This window comes from Oreochromis niloticus, linkage group LG10 (genome assembly GCF_001858045.2).
Source record: "Oreochromis niloticus isolate F11D_XX linkage group LG10, O_niloticus_UMD_NMBU, whole genome shotgun sequence".
NCBI classification, from domain to species: Eukaryota; Metazoa; Chordata; class Actinopteri; order Cichliformes; family Cichlidae; genus Oreochromis; species Oreochromis niloticus.
In genome coordinates this window covers 33,096,845-33,116,452 of record NC_031975.2, presented here as the reverse complement: position 1 = coordinate 33,116,452, position 19,608 = coordinate 33,096,845, and the positions used below count along the sequence as shown (strand labels likewise).

At 42.7% G+C, this 19,608-nt stretch overlaps 1 long non-coding RNA gene across 2 annotated transcripts; it reads left to right on the top strand.

The window, feature by feature from the left end:
- The first annotated feature begins 14,138 nt into the window (after positions 1 to 14,138).
- Positions 14,139 to 17,969, top strand: LOC106096696 (uncharacterized). 2 transcript variants are annotated; one of them, XR_002063622.2, is made up of 3 exons: positions 14,139 to 14,901; positions 16,850 to 17,095; positions 17,257 to 17,969. It is a non-coding gene; the product is annotated as an uncharacterized LOC106096696 (long non-coding RNA). The 2 variants fall into 2 exon arrangements; XR_003222025.1 differs by lacking the exons at positions 16,850 to 17,095; positions 17,257 to 17,969 and adding an exon at positions 15,742 to 16,278 and having other exon boundaries at positions 14,326 to 14,901.
- Positions 17,970 to 19,608: the final 1,639 nt, after the last annotated feature.

Below are 19,608 nucleotides of genomic sequence, written 5' to 3'. Positions count from 1 at the left end.
TGATTCAGTGCAGAGAGGTCTGTTAGCACATAGTGAGTGAGAAAGGTGACTGGAAAGGAAAAACTCAATGCATCATGGGAATCCCCGGCAGCCTACATCTATTGCAGCATAACTAAGGGAGGATTCAGGGTCACCTGGTCCAGCCCTAACTATATGCTTTAGCAAAAAGGAAAGTTTGAAGCCTAATCTTGAAAGTAGAGATAGTGTCTGTCTCCTGAATCCAAACTGGAAGCTGGTTCCACAGAAGAGGGGCCTGAAAACTGAAGGCTCTGCCTCCCATTCTACTTTTAAATACTCTAGGAACAACAAGTAGGCCTGCAGAGCGAGAGCGAAGTGCTCTAATAGGGTGATATGGTACTACAAGGTCATTAAGATAAGATGGGGCCTGATTATTTAAGACCTTGTATGTGAGGAGCAGGATTTTGAATTCTGGATTTAACAGGAAGCCAATGAAGGGAAGCCAAAACAGGAGAAATCTGCTCTCTCTTTCTAGTCCCTGTCAGGACTCTTGCTGCAGCATTTTGGATCAGCTGAAGGCTTTTCAGCGAGTTTTTAGGACATCCTGATAATAAAGAATTACAGTAGTCCAGCCTGGAAGTAATAAATGCATGAACTAGTTTTTCAGCGTCACTCTGAGACAGGATATTTCTAATTTTAGAGATGTTGCACAAATGGAAGAAAGCAGTCTTACATATTTGTTTAATATGTGCGTTGAAGGACATGTCCTGGTCAAAAATGACTCCAAGGTTCCTCACAGTGTTACTGGAGGCCAAGGTAATGCCATCCAGAGTAAGAATCTGCTTAGATACCATATTTCTAAGATTTTCAGGGCCGAGTACAATAACCTCAGTTTGATCTGAATTAAGAAGCAGAAAGTTAGCGGCCATCCAGGTCTTTATGTCTTTAAGACATTCCTGCAGTTTAACTAATTGGTGTGTTGATTGGCTTTTCAGTTATTTATTTGTAAAAAATGTTTGGAATCATGTATGATTTCCGTTCCACTTCTCACGTGTGCACCACTTTGTATTGGTCTTTCACCTGGAATTCCAATAACATTGATTCATGTTTGTGGCTGTAATGTGACAAAATGTGGGAAAGTTCAAGGGGGCCGAATACTTTTGCAAGCCACTGTACATCAGCGCTGTAATTTGCACTATTTTATCAACCAATTCACACTACAACCTGGGTTTGTCTCTTATCTGTAGTTAATTTGATTAAATGTTAATTACTGTACAGTATTCTGTTTTTGGTAATTATTGTCCTTGATGTAAATTCTGTTCTGTGTCCTGTTTGTTTGTATATGTGTTTTTCTTTCTGCTGTTACAACCAAATTTCCTCTTGTGGGACAATTAAAGGATTAGTCTATTCTATCTATTCTGTCCTAAGGGCCGTACCTTGGACCTAGTCTGTTGCTCTGGACTTACTCCTTCCAACTGCAAAGCTGATGAACTACCCATTTCTGATCACTTGCTTCTCTTTTTCAGTATCACCTTTTCTATAACCAAGAATCCTCGCTCCATCTCTTTCTGGAATATTAAGAAATTAACCCTGATACCCTTTCTACTGCCTTCTCTAGTTGTTTACATTTTACTAACCTGTTCACCCTAGAGGATTTGGTTTCCTATTATAACAGGGCTCTAGACTAATTTTTGCCACAGTTGCACCGGTGCGCCTAAGAAAAACCGTTAGGCGCACTCAAATTTTTCAACTGCATTGCTTAAAACCGCAGTTTTACATGTGCACTTTTTTGGGGGGGAAAATTGATGTCCATACAAACAATGTTCATTTCTAAATGATTAACTAACAAACTTGTGCTTAAAGTGCTTTGGCAATATTGTAAAAAATGTTAAACTTAATCATCACATCGGCTCCTCTGACGAGCTGTTTGCTGCTGAAAGGCAGTGGGGAGAGAGCTGGCTATGAATTTCAGACGGATCAGTCCTCAACTTAACACAAAAGTTATCAATAGTTCTTTTCATCTTTTCTTATTACCCACAGCTACATCCACTTCTGTCAGGCCTAGGCTGCTCACTAGGGCTGGGCATCATCACTGATTTCTATAATCCATTCGATTCCGGTTCTCAAAGTCCTGATTCGATTCAATTTAGCCTCAGACAGTCAGAAATATTATAATTCTGATCATTTATCAGCACTGATACATGTGAGACTTCATCAGAACATCACAGCAGATGCCTTTGTGTCAAAGTAACTGAGAATAAAACAGAAAAACATGAAGGAGATTTTCCTGGTTTTTATAGCAGATAAACTTAAAAATATTCTGCAATTTTGCATAATTTTAAAAAGTTTAAATTTCTTCAGTATTGAACAGCACAAATTAGGCTTTCTTGTCCGAGGTCATTTAAGTGAAAAAAGAAAAAGAAAAGAAAAAGACAGCGGCCGACAGCGCTGTAAACAACGGTAGACTGGTGGGTAATAAGCCAATGAATAAGAAAACAGAGATTTGAGACAGGAAACTGTTCTTGAAGTACAGAGAGAGAGAGAGAGAGAGAGAGAGAGAGAGAGAGAGAGAGAGAGAGAGAGAGAGCTGTGCATGAAGTGTGATTTTTATCGTGGTGGAAGCAAAACAGCAAAAGTCAGAGGGAATTCATGACGACATTGATCAAATGTGAAGCGCAGTTTGCTGCTTCTTTTGCTGCTGGCTCGGCGAATTTTGGTTGGAGAGACAAAACCTGCAGCTCAGAATCAGCGCAAAAAAGACGGAAACACAGCGCGGACCCGACACATCAGAATCGCTGAGCTCCGACAGCGTGTCCGTGTTCGGGCCGTGGGGTGAGAAAGCCGAGAAAGACAAAGCTGATTCTGATGCGTCGGGTCTGTGTTTACGTCTTTGTGTGGAGTCCGTGTGCCTGCTCTCATTTACTGTTTGGTGGTTGTTGAAATAGTTTTGTGAGCTTTAATCTGAGAATCTGGCGTTTCTGACAAAACACAGTTATATTTAAAAGTCGATTCAGGATTTAATGAATTGATATCGCTTCATTCAAGCTACTCACCTCTCTCTATCCACCTGCACTTTCAACTGGACCACGGCCAATCAGAGAGGTCCCGCCCATGACTATCTCTGACTGGTTTAGTCCACGATAGGGGCATAATGTGTGTCTGTTGTTGACCACACGGAGAGATTTTTTTTTTCTTTTTGTTACCCGAACAGTGCGACCAAAGATTCTTTTTAGTCGCACCATTGAAAAATTTGGTTGCATTTGTGACCAAATTGGTGGCACTCTAGAGCCCTGCATAATCATAGTCTCAATAGTATTCTAAACCGTTGCTTCACTAAAAACCAGGTCTGTATCATTTTCCCACTCAGCACCCTGGTTTACATCTTAACTCAGGCGTCTCAAAGCAAAAGGTCGACAACTTGAACGTCTGTATAAGAAAACTGGTCTCTCTGTCCACAAGGAAATGTTTAATAATCAAGTTTTACATGTATCAGTCATGCTAAATCTTCATACTACTCTACCATTATTTGTTCAAACAAAGATTCCCCTAAGATACTGTTTTCACTCTTTAACTCTTCTTTTACAGCACCAGATCCTCTCCCTGCTCACCTTTACTCATCTTCCTTTTGTGACTCTCTAATGTTATTTTTCTCTGAGAAAATCCATAAAATACACCAAGTCCTGGCCTCTGAAGTTGCCTGTAGTTCTCCCTCTGTAATTCCTCTCCCATCACACTGTTTTTCTGCTTTCCAGCTTCCCTCTTGTCACTGATATCTCAGATCTCATCTGTAAGTCAAAATCTTCTACCTGTCAGCTAGACCCCATTCTTACAGTTTGGGTCAAAGCCTGTCGACCCTCTCTGCTTCCCCTCATATCTGCTATCATCTACTCCTCACTTACCACTGGAGCTGTTCCTGCTCCCTTCAAAGTCGCTGTCATCACCCCAATACTGAAAAAAAAACAGGGTTAGATCCCAATAATTTTGATAATTTCCGTCCTATCTCCAATTTACCATTTCTATCAACAATTCTCAAAAAGATAGTCGCCACACAACTCCACTCATACTTAACTAATAATAATCTGTATGAACAGCTCCAGTCTGGTTTTCGCCCCTCCCACAGCACTGAACCAGCACTTATAAAAATAACCAATGATCTTCTCGTGGCAGCTGACTCTGGTTTACTCTCCATTCTTATTCTCCTCGATCTGACTGCTGCTTTTGATACTATCTCTCACTCAATTCTTCTCAGTAAACTAGCCTCCATCGGTCTCTCCCATATCCCACTAGCCTGGTTTAAATCATACCTGTCTGATCGCACTCAGTGTATTCGACTTAAATCCTTCACTTCTCAGCCCTTTCCTCTGGTCACAGGCGTGCCCCAGGGATCTGTCCTGGGGCCTCTTCTTTTCATTATCTACCTTCTTCCGTTTGGACACATTTTTCGTAAATACAATATTCAGTTTCACTGTTATGCTGATGACACCCAGCTTTATTTATCCACTAAACCTGATTCTGCTCTTCCCCCGACCTCCCTCACCCTCTGTTTTCAGTTTTCAGTTTTCAGTTTTATTTGTCATATGCAAGTTAGCGCAGGGTCAACATCGCAATGAAATGTATTTGACGAGCAGAAGACAGTCACTCAGCAGAATGGTACAGTAGAAGAAGAAAAAATAAAAATAAAATAATAAAAAATAAATAGAAAAATAGTAAAGAGCAAAATATTAATAAGATGTAGTAAAAGAAAAAAGAGATTTTCAGTTAACTGACTAAATATATATATATATGTATATATAAATATATGTACACACTAGTGATTAAATAAAGAAAATCTTAAATAGGAATGTGTGTGTGTGTGTGTGTGTGTGTGTGTGTGTGTGTGTGTGTGTGTGGCAGTTGTTACAGTGTTGCACTTTTTTAAATATAAATATCAATAACAATAAAGTGGAGTGACCAGTGCAGATTGTACAGAGTACTTGTGAAGCTGCAGGGTAGCTTCTGAGTGCGTCCTGTGGAGTGTGTGTTTAAGTGTTGTGGTTGAGGTGTCGTATGGCTTGATGGTAAAAACTGTTTTTAAGTCTTGTAGTCCGAGCAGACAGACTCCTGTAACGTCTGCCAGATGGTAACAAGGAGAACAGCTGATGTGCTGGGTGGCTGTGGTCCTTGATGATGCTGTGTGCTTTACGGAGGCATCGCTGAAGATAAATGTCCTGAATGGCAGGAAGCCTCATGCCAGTGATGTGCTCTGCTGCCTTCACCACCCTCTGTAGTGATTTACAGCTGCTGGCAGAGCAGCTTCCGTACCAAACTGTGATGCAGCTCGTCAGCAACCTCTCGATGGCACACCTGTAGAAATTTGAGGTGATGTTAGCGTTCATGCCAAACTTCCTCAGCCTCCTCAGGAAGTAAAGCCGCTGGCGAGCTTTCCTGATAGCAGTGTCTGTGTGAAGGGTCCAGGAGAAGTCCTCAGTGATGTTGACTCCAAGGAATTTGAAGCTGCTGACCCTTTCGACCTTGACACCGTTGATGTGGATGGGCTGGTGTTCCCTGACTGGTCGTTTCCGGTAGTCCACTATCATTTCTCTAGTTTTGCTGATGTTGAGAGTCAGGTTATTTTCCAGACACCACTCGTACAGCACCATCACCTCCTCTCTATAGGCTGTCTCGTCGTTGTCTGTGATGAGGCCTATGATGGTTGTGTCATCAGCAAACTTGATGATGATGTTGGACTCATGTTTAGCAACAGAGTCGTGTGTGAACAGGGAATATAGGAGGGGGCTAAGCACACAACCCTGGGGCGTACCTGTGCTTAGGATGAGTGATGAGGAAGTGTGCTTACCAACTCTCACCACCTGGGGCCTGTTTGTGAGGAAGTTTAGAATCCATCTGCAGATCGGTGTTCCCAGCCCAAGGTCGACGAGCTTCGTGGCAAGTTTTGAGGGGATGATGGTGTTAAATGCCGAGCTGTAGTCGATGAAGAGCATCCTTGCATATGTATTCCCTTTTTCCAGGTGAGTGAGGGTGGTGTGCGTTGCCAGGGCGATGGCATCCTCTGTGGCTCTGTTTGTCCGATAGGCAAACTGAAGAGGGTCCAGTGTGTCAGGGAGGGAGGAGCAGATGTGACCTTTGACCAGCCGCTTCAGGCACTTCATGATGACGGATGTCAGTGCAACAGGACGGTAGTCATTCAGACAGGAGACCACTGATTTTTTGGGAACAGGAATGATGGTGGATGCTTTGAGGGACGTGGGGACCACTGACTGCCTCAGGGAGAGGTTGAAGATGTTGGTGAACACCTCTGCCAGCTCGTCTGCGCACGCTCTGAGTAGCCGGCCTGGGATGCCGTCCGGTCCTGGAGCTTTGTGAGGATTGACCTTTTTAAAAGTCCATCTCACAGCTTCTGTTTCCAGAGTTAAAGTTGCAGCCTCACTGTCCTCCTGAGGGTAGAGGATCTGCTCTCTGTTGTCTGCGTCAAAACGAGCATAGAAGTTGTTGAGCTCGTCTGCGAGAGACGCTGTGGGCTGAACACTGCCCGTGTTGACCTTCTTGTAGTCAGTGATGCAGCGCAGTCCATTCCACAGTCGCCTGGTGTCAAAGCTGTGGTAGCTGGACTTTGTCCCTGTAGTCCTTTCTGGCCTTTTTTATGGACTTTCGGAGGTCATACGTGGTTGCTTTACATGCATCAGCATCCCCGGAGTTGAAGGCAGAGGCCTGTACTTTTAGCTTGGCACGAATGTATTTATTTACCCAGGGTTTCTGATTTGGATATATGCGGACGGTGGTTTTTGTGATGGTATCATCCATGAACTTTCCAATATATCCAATGACAGAGTCTGTGAGTTCATTGATGTTGCCATCAGCTGCATCCACAAATATCTGCCAGTCAGTTGTGTCAAAGCAGTCCTGCAGGACCTCCTCAGCCTCACTGTCCCATTTGTAAATAACCCTGGAAGCTGGTTTTTCCTGCTTCAGTCTTTGTCTGTATGCAGGCAGCAGCAGTATGGAACAATGGTCTGCCTTACCAAAAGTTGGGCGGGGGAGGGGTTTATAGCACTCTTTGAATGGAGTGTAACAGTGGTCCAGTGTTTGATCACCACTTGTGGGGAAGGAGATGTGCTGATAGTATTTGGGGAGAACCTTCTTCATGTTGTCTCTGTTGAAGTCTCCCAGCACAATAAAGGTAGCTTCTGGATTTTTGTTCTCAAGTCCAATAATGATGTCATACAGTTCGTCCATAGCCATAGCTTTACCCGCATGTGGGGGAATGAGACCTGAACTGAACTCCCTCGGGGGGTAAAAAGGTCTAACTTTAATGGTCAGCAGCTCGAGGCTCTGAGAGCAGTAAGTTTTTAAGATACACACATCTCTAGCCCACAAAGAGTTAACCATAAAGCACACCCCTTCTCCCTTTTCTTGCCTTCGTTCGGTCTCCCCAGTAAACAGTGAATCCATCCGGCGTGATGGTGCAGTCGGGGACGCTGGGCTCGTCTGTTTAGCCGAACTAAATTCATGGTTCTCTTCAATTTTCTCAAACTCAATAGTAACAAATCTGAGCTCCTCCTGGTCGGCACTAAACAAACACTATCCAGAACTAACAGCTTTTCTATTACAATCAATAATTCGCCGCTCTCTGTTTCTTCATGTGTGAAAAGTCTGGGTGTCATCCTTGATAGTACTTTATCTTTCAACTCACACATCAATAACATCTCTCGGTCTGCATATTTCCAACTCCGTAACATTAATCGTCTCCGTCCCTTTCTCTCCACTGCCATTCTTGTTCATAGCCTTGTTACTTCCTGGATCGATTACTGCAACTCTCTTCTTTTTGGTCTTAGTCAAAAATCTATCCATCAGCGTCAGCATGTCCAGAACTCTGCTGCCCGTAGTATCACCAGGACCCTTCTATGCAGCACATCACCCCTGCTCTGCAGCAACTTCACTGGCGTCTGGTTAAATACTGCATCAATTTCAAGATATTTTTGTGCACATTCAAGGCTATCCATCATCTCTCGCCTTCATACCTCTCTGACCTGGTTCAGATCACCGTTCCTTCTCGGTGTCTCAGATCCTCTTCCTCTCTTTCTCTTTCCGTCCCTTCCCCCCAGTTAGCCACCGTGGGGTGCAGGGCTTTCTGCTGCTTCCTCCTGAGATAAGACACATCACTTCCCTCCATCTTTTTAAGGCCAGACTCAAAACTCCCCTATTCAGATTAGTCTATTCCACATAAGCTTTTCCATCCTGATATTTTAATTTATTTTATTTATTTGCTCTATGTTTTATCCTTATTATTTGTAAATTGTTATGTTTGTTGTTGTTATTGCTTGTCTCTATTCTGCTGTGTACACTGTCCTTGAGTGTTTTAAAAGGCGCTTTTTAAAATAAAATAAATGTATTATTATTAAGTTGGTAAGTCTGACTGAGAATCTGCACAGACAGGAAGGAGTCTGAGTTCTGTTCATGACAGTAGCTGCTGGGTGCAGATCATTTCCTGTGGTTCAGCTGCTTCTACATCAAACCTCACACTGTTTCCTGTTCTGATGACTTTCTCTTACATCTGTGTGCATCAATATGTGTCTGCTGTTATCAGCTTTAAAACTAGAAACTACTAAGCCTGTTTTCTTTTTTCCCAGTTAGAGAGAAGAAGGCTGAACATCAGTTCTTTCAAATGAATTAAAAACTCTGTTTGGATTTATGGTTGATTGATGAGCTTGACATGAATATTGCTGCCACCCCCTTCGAGGTTTCTGATGATTAGAATAAACCAGGGGTGTTGATTCATTTAAACCATCCTGCTGCAACCAGGTTTCTGTAAGGCAGAGTAAATCGATTTGTTGATCAATTATTAAGTCATGTACTAACAGAGACTTTAACGTTCAGGAACTTTAACCTCACTGCTGCTCAAGTTAAATCTGATTCTTGTTCGGCTTCTCTCAGTGAAACAGATGCAAATCCAAAGATGAACAGAATTTATAGGAGCAAATGACAGTTCAGTACCAACAACCATTTACTGGATGGTGGAAAGGTTTTCATGGAGCTTTGAAGAAGCTACCTGCAACACATGCTGCTATTAACTCAGAGCTGTGAAGGAAAATAACAACCCCGAGACTTATTTTAAAGTTGTTTTTATGCTGTTAACCTACATTTCATAACAACATTGTTGGAACCTTCCAAAAGTTTCCAGTGTTGAGCTGCTGGTTGAACTCGGTGGTCTTACAGCCAAAGAAACAACCCCCCTCCTGTTTACAGAGGATTTTGATCTTAGCGTTTGCAGTGAATCTGACTGCAGATCATTTCCTGTGGTTGCATCTGCTTCAAATGTTGCATGTGTTCATTCTGCTGTTAACAGTGGTTAATCAGCATGGTGGTAAAATCGTTCAAATAAAAATGATAGTTTTGCTCTTTGGTGCTGCTGAATAGTTACAGTTGTGTTCAGACGTTCCCATCCACTCATCGTGGGCATGAATGTCATGATGATTTTATGTTTTCAATGATTTTTTTTTTAACTGATTGTTTTCCAGGCTGGAATGACTGTACAGCACACATATTTAATGACTTTAAAAAACATGTTTATTTTGGATTTTCTCTAATTGACACAGAATTAAAAGGATACACACAGGCTCAAATACATACACAGACTCACTTATTGTTAGTCTCTGGCTCTCTTCCACACCATGTCGTTTTCCTGTCTTCTTCTCCTCACCAACTGATTGGCCCCAGGGGCGGATCTAGAGAAATTTTCTTAGGGTGGCAAAATCAAAGCCCTTTTTTCCCCCAAACACATATGCAGGTGGTTACATATGGTTAAAATGATTCAAATGCAGTAAGTATACACGTTTTTCATATAAATATAGTCTATAACTTAATTATTGTCTGTAGCCCACATAATTACACACTTTAGTTGCATAAAACATGTGAGTTTTGATGTTATGTACTGTATAGCCTGTATAATAAATAAATATGGAGCCCAATAAGTATAAAATCCAGAAAGCTACACAACATGGGGCGGTTCATTTACAAACACACGTCTAACTTAAGTTTCACTGTTTTTTGTTAGAAAACAGTCACATTGTTACAGCTTAAATTACACAAAATGTCAGAAATCTGCACTGTCATGAACAAAAATTTAAACCTAATTTTTCATGATTTGTTGGATTAACCTACTGAGGTCTGAAATACAACCAGACATTTTTGACTCCTTTTGAGTTTACGTTTGTATTTCCCCCTCAGATTGTTTCATTTTATTTTTCCTCCTTGCCTTGTTTGGTATCTTTTCAGCTCAACTGAATTTAGTTGTTTTTTTTCACTGACATACTGCATTAGTATTACTGAAATCACACAAAGAACTTAAAATCCTAGTAGTATTTTTTACTGTAAAAAAAAAAACCCACAGACATGTTGAGTAAATTTTTATAACTTGAAATGCAAATATAAATTGTACATTTTGTAAACATATACAACTATTTATCTAAAAATGCAGCCAATACACCTGCCGTTTTCTTCATTTTGTACAACCATTTAAAAATATTACTAAAACTAAAATGAGAGAACAATCAGGTGTCGCAATAAGATGCCCCACAAATGATGTGTACCAGTAAAAAAAAAAGTTTTTCCACCAAAAGACAGAGGAGAACAGCACAGGGACAAACCTGCAGGCCTGACAACAGCAGGTGTATCACTCCGCTGGTTTTCTACTTAGTGACAGTGTTTACGTTGCAAATGTGCCTTTGTGACATTCATTAGTGCCCTCACTGACACACAAAACAAAACGACTACACAACAGAACAACTACACAAGACAACACAACACACTAAGTATACACTCCACACTAAACGTCACAAATCTCCCACATCTAAAAACTCTCTCGCTCCCTCTCTCTCACTCGCTCGCTCTGTCTCGCTGCCCTCACCGTCACTCCCAAAACTCTCCCCTCTTCCTAAACAACCAAATCCCACGTGTTGACTTTTTTTTTTAATTGGTCGACATGGTGCATTTTTCCACCGATAGGAAAGAGGTGGCTTTTTTTCCTTTCTTTACTGTTTTCGCGCTTTCCTTAGAAAACGCTTAAAACACACACACACAAAAACATGACGACAGTATTTAGAAAAAAGCGTGGCTTATATATATTATCATAACTCTGGATTTACTGGCCTGTAATTAAAATTTAAAAACTTTGAAGTCCGAACTTTCAATATGGGCTGAAATAGAGACTCAGCGTGGCTGCAGCTTGTTGCTATGTCAGCTTACATCAGTCATGTGATTTGGAGGTGCAGCGTGTCCGTGGACCACAGAGGGTTAATAACACTCACCTTCCTTCCATTTCCAGAGTGTAACATCCAACCACCTGTGTAAAATCCGAAATTCCCATGGTGTTGTTCAAAATGTGCTCTGGCACAGTCATAAGCATCGCTTGCTGCTGAAAACAAGAAAAAAGCCGGTCCTGCTATGGGCTGAACCATTTGTTAATGGTGGAGGGGGGGACACTATGCAATATATTCAGTTTTAGCATTTATATTCACTGTTGACTGTAACTACGCTCAAACTGTTAATGCTATCTTATTTTAATAAACAACACTGTCATATGCAAAACTGGGGTGGCACTTGGGGTGGCAAGGGATCATTTTAGGGTGGCAGTTGCCACCCCATGCCACCCTTCTAGATCCGCCCCTGATTGGCCCAGATGACCTCTCCCTGAGCCTGGTTCTGTTGGAGATGTCGGAGGTTAAAAGGGAGTTTTTCCTTCCCACTGTCGCCCAAAGTTCTTCTAAAGCCTGTCTGATTTCCAGGCATAGGCTGAGAAAGGGACATGGACACCCCTTCCTGTAGGCCCACCACAGGAGTCACCGTAAGGGTTGGGTCTGCACGTATAGGGTTAGAATTAGCCTAACCCTAACCCGTTACATTTTCACTGCTATGCAGATGACACCCAGCTCTATCTGTCCATGAAGCCAGGTAACACACACCAATTAGTTAAACTGCAGGAATGTCTTAAAGACATAAAGACCTGGATGGCCGCTAACTTTCTGCTCCTTAATTCAGATCAAACTGAGGTTATTGTACTCGGCCCTGAAAATCTTAGAAATATGGTATCTAAGCAGATATTCATTTTAGATGGTATCCTTAACTGATGAATGCAAACAGATGAAGATCTGAAGGCTGGTCAACAAGAATGATCCACTGAGTTTGTTATAAAGTTGGCATTGACCTTTAAACACAAGAGTGAAAAATGTACTGACCCATAATGTAATCACTTGAATAGTGATACCTCTCCTTCTCTGACAGCACAAGAAAACCTTAATCAATCCTGTTTATCTGTTTGATTTATGATCCATCATTGAAGAGATTAAATTCAGTGAGTCTGCAGACTTCTACAGCTTCAAAATACATTTTATGTCATTTCACTAGCTGGGCCCACATCCTCATTTTAGGTTTGAGTGCATTTTAGTAGGGAAAGGTGAATGCTTGGACATGAACTGAGCTGCGGTTTGGGGAAGGCCTCGAAGGGGACTGGCGACGGCTCCCGGGCCTGGCAGATCCCCGTGTACTAAATAGAAGTGAAGTTAAAGAACTGGAAACAAGGAGGGAGGGAGGGGCACGTAAATGAGAATGAACAGTTTGCAGAACTGGGGGGAACCTACAGTGGCTTGCAAAAGTATTCGGCCCCCTTGAAGTTTTCCACATTTTGTCACATTACAGCCACAAACATGAATCAATGTTATTGGAATTCCAGGTGAAAGACCAATACAAAGTGGTGTACACGTGAGAAGTGGAACGAAAATCATACATGATTCCAAACATTTTTTACAAATAAATAACTGCAAAGTGGGGTGTGCGTAGTTATTCAGCCCCCTGAGTCAATACTTTGTAGAACCACCTTTTGCTGCAGTTACAGCTGCCAGTCTTTTAGGGTATGTCTCTACCAGCTTTGCACATCTACAGACTGATTCTTGCCCATTCTTCTTTGCAAAACAGCTCCAGCTCAGTCAGATTAGATGGACAGCGTTTGTGAACAGCAGTTTTCAGATCTTGCCACAGATTCTGGATTGGATTTAGATCTGGACTTTGACTGGGCCATTCTAACACATGGATATGTTTTGTTTTAAACCGTTCCATTGTTGCCCTGGCTTTATGTTTAGGGTGGTTGTCCTGCTGGAAGGTGAACCTCCGCCCCAGTCTCAAGTCTTTTGCAGAGTCCAAGAGGTTTTCTTCCAAGATTGCCCTGTATTTGGCTCCATCCATCTTCCCATCAACTCTGACCAGCTTCCCTGTCCCTGCTGAAGAGAAGCACCCCCAGAGCATGATGCTGCCACCACCATATGTGACAGTGGGGATGGTGTGTTCAGAGTGATGTGCAGTGTTAGTTTTCCGCCACACATAGCGTTTTGCATTTTGGTCTCATCTGACCAGAGCACCTTCTTCCACATGTTTGCTGTGTCCCCCACATGGCTTGTGGCAAACTGATCAGATGATCAGATGCTGGTGATTAGAGCTGATGGGCAGCAGCAGCCTAAACAGCACAGGATTCCTAACTGGTTTGTTGCAGCATTGAATCATTGAATCAACTCAAAATTGTGTAACAATAGTTTGCTGCTCTTGCTGTTTGTTGCTTTTACAGTAGCACGTGTTCACTAGGACAGTGATTTAAAAAAGTACTGTCAGGAAGACAAAACCATGCAGTGATGCGAGAGAACTGCTCTGCACCTCACTTTAAGAAACTTCTGAGAGTTCAGTTAACGAGATGCAGTCGACACATCAGTCTTTTCTTCAGCTCTTGTTGAGCTTTTTTGTGAGGGGGGGCTTCATCTGCTCGTTTTCGCTGTGTTAGAGTAAAGAATGAAGGAGACTTGGATTTCCACTCTGCACAGGACACAGTGCATCTTCAGACCTGTTTGTTCCTGTTCTCTTCTCAACATCTCTCCTCCAAAGATAAGAACAAGATCACCATGAGCTCAGAGTAGATTAGAATAATTCAAGTGATTAATCTGACTATCATCAGTACACACAGCATACATTTTCACTGCTATGCAGATGACACCCAGCTCTATCTGTCCATGAAGCCAGGTAACACACACCAATGAGTTAAACTGCAGGAATGTCTTAAAGACATAAAGACCTGGATGGCCGCTAACTTTCTGCTTCTTAATTGAGATAAAACTGAGGTTATTGTACTCGGCCCTGAAAATCTTAGAAATGCAGTCTCCTTCAATGTGCATATTGAACAAATATGTTGGACTGCTTTCTTCAGGCTCTCATCCACAGCATGACTTTTGTCAAGCACATGGCCCCGCCTCCCTGAGCCTGGTTATACTGGAGGTTTCTTCCTGTTCAAAAAGGGTTTTCCCCTTGCTCGTGGTGGGTCATATGATTTTTGGAGTTTAGAGAATGAGATCATAGAACAAGTTTTATTACAGTGAGTGACATGAAAATGAAGCTTTGTGATTTACTGTATTTGTTTGGTTTGACTTTGTCTTTTTGAGTCCACACTCCACACCAGTGGGTGGCAGTAATAAACCATTATTTTGTTTGCCAACCACAAATAAAAGCAGCAGAAGACCTCAAAGAAGGCGGGAGCACAGCTGAACATAACACCGCCGCGAGTAAAAGAGAGGCACAGACAGTCTGCAGCTTCCTTCATTTCACCATCGAACACTGAAGAGTTTGTAGCAGTGATTCAGATTATTCTGATCATCAGAATGGATACGGGACGACAGACATGGTCGCTCAATCAGCAAGACCTGCGGATCAATATCTGTGGAAGAGAAGTCACAGTCCTATGGCGGGAAACAGTAAATTATCTCATTGATAAGACGTATAGTTTACCTCTTTGGCTTCTTTGTCTTCTTCACTGTGTTAAAATCGATGAAGAAACCCTCCTGAAGAAGCTGCTCAGTGGAGCGGTTAGAGGCAGCGCCTGGATTTGGAGCAAGTTTCAGCGACGCGTCAGCAACGGTAACCAACAAGAATCCCCCTTTACTATTATTGATAATAATATGGCTGTGGTTAATGAAGATGATGCAATCATTGATATTGATACTGACGACGTAAGCCACGATCAAACCTCGATGATGATGATGGTGTGAAATAATATCCGTTTTTAATGAGATCGAGATCACCCGATAGATCGAGTTAATGTATTGAATGAGAATATCACATTAGCTATGGGAGCTGTACTGATTTATGTCTGTTGAATTGAAAGAAGAAGTGAGCACAAGCTTAGATATCCTCTGGTACAGCAAACACCAAATATGGCAACAGCAGCGGAAAGTCCCACAGCATTTCAACAGGAAGTGAGTCACCGCGAGAAGAAAACCAAAGGACCCAAACTTATATAACACCTTTCTACCCTAACTCTATACAACATGCCTCATTCAGCCATTCATACTAGCACCCTTTTCTATGCTTAACATTCACGCTCACAGAGAGCAGCTCGTAGCTAACAACACTCTGCATGCAGACTGGAGCATGGAAGGATCGACCCATCAAAGCAGGTAGCTCTGGTCGTCCGCCTCCTTTTCCACTTGGGTCCCACTGAGAGGCGGCAGAAGTCAGGACACGGCCAAATAAATATGAAAGAGTTCCTTTAGGAAGGTTCAAGGCTCTTCCTCTAGTTTCTTTGATCCATTCATTAAATCCTGAATCGATTTTTAAATATAAATATACTTTTGCCAGAAACGTCAAAATCTCAGGTTAAAGCTCACGAAACTATTTCACTGACCACCAAACAGCTAAAACAACGACGACGATTAAAGAGCGGATAAACAGATTCCACACAATGATGTAAACACGGAGTGTGGACCGTTCACCCGACGCCGCGTACACGGACACGCCGTCGGGGCTGAAAGCCAACAGCTAACGGAGTCTGAAGCCGCAGGTTTGTCTCTCTGACCAAAATCCACTAAACCAGCAGCAAAAGAAGATCAAACTTCAAGTTTATCAAGCGTCACAATGATGAAGACCAACGTCTGAAGAAATGTTCACAGTTTGAAATCAGTTAGAAGCACCAGAAGACTGATCACAGTGGATTTATTAATTGAAATGATATGTTTTGTCTTTTTCTCTGCTCATTTTTGCTGTTTCATTAGCGCAGTGGTTCCCAAACTTTTTTTGCCAGGCCCCCCTTTGTTTTACAAGAAAAATGTTCGCGTTTTGTGCCGAGTCACTGCTTCCCCATTTCAGCTTTATCAGGCACAGGATTGAGATCAGATCAGTATCAGTACAGTTAGATCAGGATCAAATTCATGTGATTGGAATAAAGGATTTTTACAACTGTGATTTTGCTCTGTCATTACTAAATTGCTTAAATAAACCATCCTGCATTCAAGAGTCTACATTGTGGACATTTTTTTTTTAACTCTTTGTGACTGTTGTTGTGATTTGGCGCTACATAAATAAAATTGAATTGAATTGAATTACCAGTAAAGGAAAACTTATTACACGTATTACAATCATACCAATAGTTCTTACACGTTGCTCTAAAGATGAACATATCCTCGGGGGTCTCGTCTTTTCCGGTTCACTAAAATATAGCCAAGCCAACATCACCAGAGCATCATGGAGGAGAGCAGCCGCCAACAGTGACGCGTCACACTTGACCTGGGAAGCTGCTTAATGAGTGTTTCATCAGCTGAGGAAAGGTAAACACTGGGAGGTCTCCTCACCGCCAGCTCAGTCTACTTTCTTTGGTTTCCATATGTAATGTGCCAATAGCAGAGTTAACAGGCTGGAAGAAAAAGCGTGAGGAAAAAGGAGGAGAAAATACAATAAGAGCACAAGTAGATTAACACAATGGGTCTCCAAACAGTGGGCTTGAAAGAAATAAACATAAAACACAAAAAGCAGCTAAAAAGGAAAAGAAGAACAAACATGGACTTGTGTTTTGTGTATTTGCGTTTATCAGCAAACGCACTTGTAAAGAGGGTAAGAAGCCCCCCAGGACCCAGAGGAAGGAGATCTGGGCCATCCACCACCCTCCAAGACTGCCGAAGACCACACGTCTCAACCTGTAGATGATGCACACGTCATGTCAGTCTGCTCATCTGCAGGAACAGGACACCTATCAATGCTTCTGCTGGGTGCTGCCAGCCCGGGCAGAGTGCAGGAACAGGCGTTTAGGAAGACCTTCCCACTCCCACTCATCAGTGCTGTAAGTGATATATTTTTCTTTGGCTCTTGACGAAGGCGGTCGCACTTTTCTCCTCGCCCTTATCTTCCCTGCTTAGCTTCTCGTGTCCTTGTCTAGTCTTGTCTATTTTCTACTCTTGCCCTGGAACACTCTCTCACAGTCTGTTCTCTAAAACCTAAAAGACGAATTATGGATTTGATCAACTGGTCCCTGAATGGGATTGACACCCTCTTCTCAATGAGAAGCCTGGGCTCGGGTGAGCCTGAGTGTCCTGGAGAGACGTTCCCTGCCGAATACACGATGGATGGGTGGCGTAACTGGAGGGTCGTGTGCCTGGCAGGACTGTTGATCGAGGACATTGAGGACATCTACCTTTTCGGAACCATGATAACAGGGTTCTTGCTGATTGATGCTGGCTTGGACCTGGCTTATCGACGATTAAAGAAAGCAGAATCGGCTGTTCAAACCCCCACAAGGCTGCCTGCTGGGATTGAAATGATGGGACGAGTTGTGACTTCTCAAAATGGGCTCATTGAGCGCAGCACGGAAAAGATCTTGGAGAAGCGTGAGGCTGCCGTGAACACTCAGAAAAAGACCTCTGAGAGAAAAATGGATAATGGATTATGGATTTTCACCACCATCTTCAACCTCTCACTGCTACAGTCTGTAGTACCATCCTGCCTTAAGTCAGCCACCATCGTTCCAGTGCCCAAGAAGAACACAGTGAGCTGCTTGAATGACGTCCAGTTGCTTTAACACCCATAATTGCCAAACGTTTTGAACAGCTCATCAAGTCACACATTAAAGCTGCCATCCCTGCAAACCTCAATCCACACCAGTAACACCATTATAAAATTTGCTGATGACACCACTGTCATAGGACTGATCAACAACAACGATGATTCAGCCTACAGAGAGGAGGTTCAGCATCTGAAGCAATAGTGTGACGACAACAACCTGCATCTGAACACAGCCAAGACCAAGGAGATGGTAATCGACTTCAGAAGAACAAAGCGATCTGAGCACTCTACCCTCTACATTGATGGGGAGGAGGTAGAAAGGGTAGAAAGATTTAAGTTCCTCGGAGTCCACATCTCGGCCGACCTTATCTGTCCACAAACATCTCCCACCAGGTAGGGAAACCACAACAAAGGCTGTACTTCCTCAGGAAACTACGTCAGGCCCAATTACCCCAAAGACTGCTAGTAAACTTCTACCGCTCCACCATCGAGAGCCTTCTGACTTACTGCTGCACACTCTGCTTCAACTGCTGCACTGCGGAGGACAAGAGGAAACTGCAGCGGGTGGTGAGGGCAGCAGAGCGGGCAATCGGCACCTCACTAACCCCCCTCAGAGACATCTATACTGGCAGACTTCAGCAGAAAGCCAGCATCATCATCAAACACCCCTCGCACCCTGGACACTCACTTCCCCCCCCTTCCTCTGGTAAACGCTACAGGTCCATCGGGTCAAAGACAAACAGACTCAACAGAAGTTTTTACCCACAGGCTGGCAAACATGCCCTACCTCCACCCTGATTGGAGGATAACTGCACCGCCAACACTCATGGACATTACACCTTATTTATAAATCGTATTTCTGTTTATACTTCAATGCAACCAACACCCTTACCTCTTTAAACTGTATTTATTATAACCTTATTCAGTATACAGGGTAGGCCATTTATATGGATACACCAATAAATAAAATGGGAATGGTTGGTGATATTAAAGTCCTGTTTGTGGCACATTAGTATATGTGAGGGGGCAAACTCCTCAAGATGGGTGGTGACCATGGTGGCCATTTAGAAGTCGGCCATCTTGATTACAACTTTTGTTTTTTCAATAGGAAGAGGGCCATGTGACACATCAAACTTATTGGTAATGTCAGAAGAAAAACAATGGTGTGCTTGGTTTCAACGTAACTTTATTCTTTCATGAGTTATTTACAAGTTTCTCTTTGTTCACAGCCATTGACATGTCGAAGAGGTTAACACGTGAGGAGCAGATCGAACAGGATATCACCAACCATTCCCATGTTATTACGGTGTATCCATATAAATGGCCCACCCTGTAGTTTCAACAGCACCCCCCTCACTCAATGTGCAATATCACTGATCACACTGCACCTCTCAATGCACCTGCTAGTTAGATGTATTAAATTCCGTTCTTTTGAATTCTTTTGGCGACAGAGAAAGACTTCCGACTCAGAGTGGTCAAGTTCAAAAAATGATCTTTATTTTACATTTCCGGAAACGGACAACTGCAGAGACGAAGATGTACCCCAGTTCTAAAAGCCTTGCAGGCAAAATACGTCTGTGTGTAACGTACAGCAGAAATAGTTCTGCTGTACGTCATACATAGACACACAGTTTCGATCAAAACAACTCTGCACGCTTCCTGTTCTCTGCAAAAGCATGCAGTTTCCTGTCAGTACTTTTGCCTCAGATTCTACTCAGAGTTGGCCCTTTATAGACTGGAAGCAAACTATATTAAAAACAAGTAACAATAAGCACTAAATAAGCACTAACAATA